Below are 9730 nucleotides of genomic sequence, written 5' to 3' on the forward strand. Positions count from 1 at the left end.
ATAATTAAAAAGACAATAGGATCTCTTACTGAATTCTCAGACTGTAACTAAGCAAACTAAACTGATTCCATCTCAATAAAAGGGTTCGCAATAAAGAAATTCCTCAATAATATGTTTGGCAAGTCAGAAATACAGTGCTTCATCTCTAGGCAACACATTTTTGTTTATAGCAAACTTTTTTTTTTTGAAAGATTTATAGCAAACTTTTCATGTTGAGCACTCTAGGTAACATAGTTGACTCATGTTGAGTAGTTGACTGATTTTCAATCACCTATAGCAGGAAGGCTCAACAACTTGCTAATCTGTTTTTCTACATGTTTCTGCTGCACTGCAAGACTTCTTGAAAATAATGACATGTCTCATTCCGAACCCGTGTCATCTACTTTCTAAATTTCTGAACAATGATTGAATTCTTGCTTCTACTAGAAAACTATGGCAAATGGTTCATCTTATAGCTCATTTAGAATGCGTAAGGATGCATATTTCTTCAGGCGTATCATGTAAAATGATCAGATGATTATTAACAACGAAAATCAATTAGGAATAATAGAATTTGGGGAAGCGAGGATGACGATGGTGAAGTCAATTCAAATAGTCTAACTGAAAAGACGTGCAGCATAAAGAATGGCTCTCGTCTCTCCACCTCCCCCTCCCCTAGCCGACACCCTCCCGTCCACCAGCCCCACGCCGACGCCTACCCCGGGCCCAGCAGCCACCGCCACACCCGTGGAATCTCCTCTCCTAGCTGCTTCATCTCACCTGGCATCAGCCTCCCTCCCGTCTTCCTGCCATTCCCCTAGGCCTCCTCATGGTACGGCGGGGTGCTCCAAGGCCCAGCGGTGGTGCGACAACGGCTCCCCTTCCTTGGTCAGCTTCGACAGCGGATCTTCGTACCAACCTCTGTCATTCAGGGAGGCCCTTCTCGCCAGCGCCTCGACCAGCCTGGCCTCACAGGCCCCTGTCCGCTCGGGGGCCTCGGTCGCGATTGCTTGCCCCAGAGCCGGGTTCTCGCCACGGATTGTCCTGCGGCGTGAAGATCGCGTGGCTGCGGCAAGCCACAGGCCCATGGACGGGGACGGCTGGTCGTCGGTGTTGGGACGTCGTGAGCGCAAGGAGCAACGTCAGCAAGCACGTCCGACGCAGCGGCCGGTCCCTGTTAACCTCCGTGGGAAGTGCTTTAACTATTTCTCTTCTCATCACCGAGCGGTAGGCTGTCGTGCTTCTTCGCCTTGTTTCCATTGCCTGGCTAGTAGGCATCGCTCCTACTGGTGTCCAGCCAAGCTTGCTTCCTGGCCGCAGGTGCCTCCGGTGGGAAGGATGTTGATCTGGAGGCCAGTTTCTGCTGCCCAACAGCAATCGGAGCCTGCTATTGCCGGCAATGGCAAAAGGTCCGCCGCGGCCGGCTCCATGCGTGGTAGAAGGAAGCGGCGCTCGGATGATGATCTAGGTGAGGGGCCATCTGCTGCTGAGCCCGAAACCCCTTCTCCGGCAGCCTCGATCGAGCAGCAACAACAGGCTGACTGTTTGGCCTGTGAAGCCCCAGCGGGTTCTTGATCGTTCAGCGAGCATTTTTCAGCTAGAGGAGTCTCTTGGTCGTGCCCTCGTCATCTCAGTGATTGGTGGTCCCCCTACCGACACGACGGCCGCCATCAAGTCCCCGATCTCCGTTCAGTTTGAGGTCGCAGAAAGCTCGTTGATCATTCACCGACTCGGTCCGGCGAGCTTCCTGCTGACCTTGCCGGAGGTGGACTTGGCTACACGGGTCTACAATGGCGGGTGGCCTATCATCGGCACCTCACTGCATCAGCACGTCATGAGATGGTCACACTTCCTCTTCTCGTCCGCGGCGACACTTGTCTCCTGCGGTCGACATCGAGATCAAAGGAATCCCGGCTCACGCCTGGGAATTAGCTTCGGCAGAACAACTTCTCAACGACCTTTGCTGGATTAGCGGCATGCATCTGAGCACTGCAGATCAGTGGGAAGTCATGATGCTCCTCACCATCTTAAATCCCGGCAGAGATGGACCTCCAGATAGTCGAGCCATCCCTTGCGGAAGACGGCGCACGGCCGATGAAGCGTTTGCTGAGCTATCCTGTTTCTATCTCGGTGACTCCGTTCAAGCAACTGTTGAGGGGAGATGATCCCCCTTCTCCACCTCTAGCTGGCGGTGATCTTGATCGAAGAAAAAGACGGTGGCGACGGCGTACCTTGCTGTCCGCACAGGAAGGTGGGCCGACGACGGTGCTGGGCTCCTCAAATTTAGCAGCTGGGCCACCGCGTGCCTCAGTGCATCCACACCCTGGGCTCGCTGCCATTTGAGCGCGTCCATGTGGCGGGTGATTTGGGTCCCACGGCCGCCCCAGCTCCTCTCCCTGTGGAAGCAGCCTCGGCTCCCGATCCCATTGATCGCCCGCTGGCTACACCCCTTCCCGACAGAGCCATCGTCCCGGGTTCAGCTGGCGGGCCTCGCAAGAATGGTTCAGTTGCCGGTTTTACTATTCCCTTGCTGCCGAGATGCTCACCAGGCGCTTCTCGCGAACACGGGAGTTACGGCGGAGGCGGAGGCAGAGACGGAAGCCTTTTGCTTCTCTCTCTAGGATGTTCTGCTTCCTTTGGGCTCTCCTAGGCCGTGCTCTGGGCCTGGGCCGCTAGCGTCTACACGTGTATCTCCCCACGGCCTCATCTTGGAGACGGCTAGCCCACTTCAGGACGACCAGCCTCCCCGGCTGCCGTCGATGGCCATCCTGCGCTGGTTCCACCTACGCCCGCTGACGGGGAACCGGCCGCAGCTGCTACTGATGCTCCCGATAGGGGCGGAGGGCCTCTATTGGCGTCATCTTCTACCACGGCTTGCGGGGCCTTGGAGGAACCTTCTACTCCGCCCGGAACCCTCCTGTTCTTCGCCAGAAGCTGCTCCATCTACTATGCAGCCTTCGGGCCTCGTTTCGAGGTTTCCGCTGGTGTATTCTCGGAAGCGGTTCCAATCTAGGGCCACCTTGCCTCCGCCACACATAGGTACTCCCCCTACTTCACTACCAGCTACCCCTCTGTGCAAGCTGAATAAGGTCGGTAAGCCTATCGACGCCTTACTTCCTCAGCCCGTGATCCACAAGAGAAGGATCAAGGCACCTATATCTGGAACCTTGCCTCGTCGCAGTAGGAGGGTGGCCGGTGCAAAACCTTGCTCCCCCAGGCTTGTGATCAGCGTGGCTCAAAAGAAGGTTATGCAGAGTCTTGGTTTTGGTGCACAGGAGAAGTTAGATATGGTTGAATAGGATAATTACTGCAAGCTGTTTGGTAGATTGCTCTCGGAGTCGCATGTCTCAGCTATGGCCGCAATTTTTGGGTGGACAGTGGAGAGGGGGGGGGGAGGTGCACTCAGCTGACCTCCTAGCTAGTTTCTAGCCTGGAATACATGGGTCGTTTCCCCCTTTATTCCTGAAATGAATCCTTCCTCTATTTTGATTTGGAATGTGCGAGGTCTCAACGAAAAGGATTGGCGCAATTCAGTTCGAGATGTTATTCAGTCCAGCAATGCAGAGATTGTCTGCCTTCAAGAAACCAAAGTAGCAGATTTGAACCAGCAGTTGTTCCTCTTTGTGTTTGGCTTGGCTTATGATAAGTTTATTGCTTTGCCTGCACAAGGAACCCGGGGTGGTGTTCTGATTGCTTGGAAGAGCAGCATCTGTCAAGCAATTGCTACTCGGGTTGACACTTTTTCAGTATTTGTGCTTTTTGCTTAACAAGAAGGCCGTAATTGGTGGGTTACAGGGGTATATGGGCCACAAGGAGATGAAGAGAAGGTGTTGTTCCTGCAATAACTTCGAAATGTTCGTAATCTGAGCAAATGAGCCATGGCTGTTGGCAGGTGATTTTAATCTGATTTATCAAGCGGCAGATAAAAACAACGCCAACCTGGACAGAGCCATGATGGGTCGTTTCCGGCGATTCTTGGATGATGTTCAAGTCAAAGAAATTCCCTTGTTGGGTCGTAAGTATACTTGGTCTAATGAGCGTCGGTCTCCCACGCTTGTCCGGCTGGACCGAGCTTTCTGCTGTTTGGGATGGGAAAATATTTTCCCTGATTCAGTCTTGCAAAGTAAGGCCTCAACGGTTTCAGACCACTGCCCTCTCATACTTGGTTTGAAAATCCAAACTGTTGGTAAGCGGCGCTTCCACTTTGAGAGCTTCTGGACCAAGGTGCCTGGTTTCTTAGATGCAGTTCAGCAAAATTGGGAGGCTCCTGTGCAGTCAAGCACCTTTTCATCAAATTACAGCACCTCAGCAGGGGTTTGCAAAAATGGGGTCCAAGGAAGATTGGTAATATCAAACTCCAGTTAGAAATGGCCAAAGAGATCCTGCACCGGCTTGAAATTGCAAGAGACTCTCGTGAGCTATCCACAAACGAGGAGTGGCTAAGGAAAAAGTTGAAACTTCATTGCCTTGGTATGGCTTCTTTGGAGCGTACAATTGCACGGTTACGCTCAAGAATCCTTTACCTTCGAGAAGGAGATGCCAACACTTCCTTTTTCCATCAGCAGGCATGGTACAGAAAGAAGAAAAACTTCATTGCCAAACTCCAGGTCGAGGATCGGCTTGCTGTTACCCAGGAAGAGAAACAAAGAGAAACAGGCAGCAGTTCTAGATTTCTATGAGAATCTTCTGGGGACTGCAGAGGAACGAAATTACACAATTGACCTTTCTGAGATTGGCATACAGCAGCATGACCTTTCATCCTTGGATGCTCCTTTCACTGAGGAAGAGGTTTGGGCAACCATTAAGGATATGCCCCTGGATAAGGCTCCGGGCCCGGATGGTTTTACTGGTCGTTTTTACAAATCATGTTGGAACATTATCAAAGGGGATCTGCTGCAGGCTCTTACAGCCATTCAGAGTGGACATGTGTTCAAATTCAGATTGCTCAATTCTGCATTCATATCTCTTCTCCACAAGAAAATAGATGCCTCTCAGGTCAAGGATTATCGGCCTATTAGTTTAATTCACAGTGTTGCTAAATTGGTGACAAAGGTGATGGCTAATCGGCTGGCCCCTATCCTGCCCTCTCTAGTCGCCACAAATCAGAGTGCTTTTATCAGGGGAAGGAATATTCATGATAACTTCCTCTTTGTCCAGCAGATGGTGAAATCCTTGCACTAGAAAAAGGAAGCTCATATCCTTCTAAAGTTGGATATCTCCAAGGCGTTCAACTCTGTGACATCTCAAGTAATTAGAGCCAAATCAAGGGAATCAAGAAACAAATCAAAGAAGATCAATTTGATTAAGTGATTGAACACCCTAGTAATAATGCACTTGGGCAGCAAATAAAAACAAATTTTATATAAGAACTCAAATTTTGGCCAATATGAAACTGGTGGATCTCTTCAAATTGAGCAACTTTCATAATTGGCACTTTTTCTGATTTTGAGTGGAAGGCGTTCAAAAACTGAGTTGAAATTCGGGCAAAATTCAAATCAAATTCAAAAACAGTTTGACCAGCGTTCCACCAAAATTCCCAGAATTGTATCTCCAAATCCGTCGAGTTTTTCACATGTTGGCTTTTACAGAAGTTGTACCTATAGTTTGAACTCCAACTTGTGTATTTGGAGTTTCAGCCGTGCAGTTCAAATTTTGGGAGAAATTTTGCATGGAAGATAGGCCCCTCGCGCGCCACACACACGCGCGCGACGCACTGGGCGCGATCATTGTGCCGCGGCGCGCTCACCGGCGCCATGCGGCGCAAGGCGCCTGCCGCCGCGCCGCAAGCCAATCGCCAGCAGCAAAGCGATAGCACAGGGCGCGCGATCTCCTCCCTTGCACGCCTTATCCTCACCGCCCAACCCGCTGTCGCGCCATGCCGCCCACCGGCGCACCGCACGGCCTTCCGGCCACTCCTGCGCGCCTGCCACTGCCGACCACTACCCCGCCGCCCAATGCGCGGAGAGCCTACGCCTGGTGTCTCACTCCCGTCCCTCCTCTTTGCCGGCTATAAAAGAGCCTCTGCCCATACCGCCGGCCACCCTTCACACCCGCCGCCGTCCGCTTTTGACGCCGCCAATCGAGCACCCACCTCCGGCACTCACCGCCGCCACCCAAGCACCTCGGTGCCCTCCTCGACCCTCACTGCACCTCCCCAGCCCCACTCCTGGCCACCACTGCCGCCACCCTCGCCGGAGCAAAGACAGAAGCAGCCACGCCGCCACTGCCCCGCCGTGAGACCTCGCCGGCTCACCTCCTACCCTAAGCCCTACACCAAAACCCTCGCCGGTGAGTCCCTCATCACTTTCGTGCCCTTCGCCCACGCCCCCGCGGCGACCCCTCACCAGAATCGCGCTCCCGCGCCGCCGACCGGTCAAGGGACCACATTGCCAGCCCGAGTTTTGTTTCAGGGGCCTCAGTGCAAAACACAGGGACATGGTTGTGAACCTTGAAAACTAAGGTTCGTTCGGTAAAAGAGGAAATTCAAAATTTGAATAAAGTGCATTGAAAATGGCTGAAACTTTGAAAATCCGTAGAAAATCATAGAAAAAGGATAAAATGCGAAATAAATTTTGGTAGCTTCCCGATGCTCATGACTACCAAGTAAAAATACTTGTTCCTGTGAAATATATGTTTTTGTTGCTTAACAAAATGCATGTTGTTTAATCTCCTTATTGTGGAATAAATAGTTCCCATGCTTAGAAAATCCTAAAAAAATCACAGTAGTATCTGATAGTGCTGATGAGTATTTTGGAAAATTTGTAGCACTAGAATGATGATAGAACTCTAGTTATAAATCGTTCTTCATATCTGTAGTGTAACCATATTTGATTTTTAGTAAATCCTGTAGTGGTCAAATCCATCTCCAATTTTTACAGTAGATTTCTTGTGTAGAGGGAAAGCTCCTGTAAATCATTCATGTTTATATACTAGCAGATGCTTCCTGAACACTTATTCATGTCAAAGGCTAGTTTATTTAGTAAAAATAATTGTTACTAGGATTTGTAGGCTCACAAATGATTATTTATGCTCTTCATCAGTAGCATGATCATCCCTAAAAGGTTGCTAAACAGTACCAAAACACCACAGCTGTCGTCTTTTGAATAAATAATTTATAAGAATTTTATATGTGTACACAATCACCATCAAAATAAGATCTATGTTTTCTTTCCAACCAAGCTTGTTTTGTGAAGAAAAGAAATGACTATAAACTTGTCTAGTTGAATGTGGCTAAAAGGAAAGAAATGGTTATAAACTTGTCTAGGTGAATGTGGCCAAAATACACCCCATGCTTTATGGTTAACAAAATAAAACCTACGTCCTCAAAGATTATAAACGAAATCTTATGCATATCCATCTCGTGTAGAAGCTAACCTCACCGACGAAACGTACAAGCTCGTCCCAAAACACGAAGGACAACCCCCCCCCCCCCCCCCGGAGCTGAACTTGATCGAGGCGAATCAAGCCCCGAACCAAAGTTCGGAAGAGCCCAAGGCTGATTTAGGACAAGGCAAGCCCCGGAGCATAACCCTAGTTTCTAAAATTTCTACAATATCCTTGTTACTTATGTTTATGCATTAAGTTCATAGGAGTTGTATTGAAACCCTAGTTGCATGCTCTAGTACCCATGTTTTGAATACTAGTATGTTAAGTCGCGTAGTGGCTATGCTAAATAGGGACACGGTAAGTCGAGTGATTTACGGTCACTCGCAAGCTATAGGAGTTGCCTGTTTACTTATGTTGGAATCATAAGGATGACGGGCGGGGCTTAGTGCGATGTTCCTGAAATGGTTGATGCCCCGTCTGTATAGAGAAAATTGCTAAGGTCGAACCGTGTCAGTGTTCGTGGTCAAATCTTTGAACGTATTAAACACATACTGAGAAGATGGCAATCAGGAAGCCTAGTACCTGATTGAACCGGGGCATGGACCTTTTCCCCGCTCTCTCTGGAAATTATTTCCCTTGGTGCATCATGTGGGTACAAGTGCGGCTATGGCACGGCGTCGTTCCAGGGACCGGTGGGGCCTTGTATCCAAGGGAAATGGGCTCTGTACCCGCGCCGGGGATCGATGGGAACCGTTGATAATGTGTGAACCCGTCGCGGTACGCACATGTCGTGTGTTTAGGTCCACCTTGCAAGGTTAAGAAATTCAATTCGAATCGTCTGTTTCTCGCAGTTATTGAGACTGCTTGACCACTATGCTGCACTGTGTAAGAATATGAACAATGATGATGCTTAATATTGAGGTTTGATTAAATTGCTTGTTCTACCATGCTTGCTTAGAATAGGTGCTTATCTAGAATGGTTAAATCAACTAGAATTTGATGCTAAAACTTGAAAGCTAGGACCCACTTTAGAAGCTTTTGGCAAAAACAACCCCTCAGCCAAAAAGCCTTGCATGTCTAGGAGTCGGTGGATTAGATACCACCTAACGGGTAAGTCTTGCGAAGTATTAGTATACTCAGTCTTGCTTGTGGCTCTGTTTTCAGGTAATGAAATTGATGAGATGATTGCTAGTGTGACTTGGCCATACCAGCTTCCTCCGGGATGGACGGTTGAGTGGGACCCGTCCTCGGTGGGCGAGGACTGTGGTGAGTGATATCATGGACGACTTCACCATGATGTCGTGTATCGTCGTTAGCCTATCGTTTCTTTCCGCTGCACTCGAACTCTGAACTAATTTATGATTTGAACTCGGTTTGTAATAAATAATTTGGGACCTCTGTAATGTTTTCATCTGGATTGTTGTAATCTCTAGACTCGTCTTCTTACGAGTATGCTTGTTTCGATCGCAAATACATGGTTGTATCGGGTGAAACCCGACAGACTACCATCTTGATCCGATTAAAGTGTCTGTTCGCATTTGAGGTGATGTTTAGCACACTTTAGCCGGATTAATTTGGTTCTGCCACAGACTCGGTGTCTTGGTCTTTCCTTCTGGAGATTCTGAAGCACTTGGGGTTTGGACAGCGGTGGCGTGACCTTCTCTGCATGATCCTGTCAACCTCTTCTACTCGAATCCTTGTGAATCGAGAGCTGGGGGGGAGACAATCCTCCATCGCAGGGGCCTTCGTGAGGGAGACCCTCTCTCTCCCATGTTATTCATTCTCGTCATGGGGGTCTTAAATTCGATGGTGGAATATGCTTCTAGGGAACAATTGTTGCATCCTCTTGCAGTGCAACATGCTTGGCACCGGGTCTCCTTTTATGCTGATGATGCCATGGTCTTCTTGCGACCAAACAAGATGGACCTCTAGGTCACCAAAGCCATTCTTGATTTATTTGGGCATGCTTCTGGTCTGCATACTAATCTCTGTAAGAGCTCTGTCTCTCCCATCCACTGTTCAGAAGATGAGATGCTCCACACTGCGGAGGTCTTGGCTTGTCCTGTAAAAAATTTCCCGTGGACTTACCTTGGTCTGCCCCTCTCAATTTGTAAGCCCACAAAGGAAGTGATGTTACCCCTAATTGATAGAGTGGCTGATCATCTCCCAGGATGGAAGGCCTCTATGATGAATAGGGCTGGTCGTTTGGTCATGGTGCGGGTGGTAATGACAGCCTCTCCTATTTACCACATGTTAGCCTTTGACCTCCCAAAGTGGGTTATCAAGGCTATAGACAAAAGAAGACGGGGGTTTTTGTGGAAAGGACAAGAACAGGCAAATGGTGGCAATTGCCTGGTGTCATGGGAAAGGGTCCAGAGGCCCCTGGAGTATGGAGGATTGGGGATTCATAACCTTGAATTTCTGG

This window comes from Setaria viridis, chromosome 4, assembly GCF_005286985.2.
Source record: "Setaria viridis chromosome 4, Setaria_viridis_v4.0, whole genome shotgun sequence".
Taxonomy (NCBI): domain Eukaryota; kingdom Viridiplantae; phylum Streptophyta; class Magnoliopsida; order Poales; family Poaceae; genus Setaria; species Setaria viridis.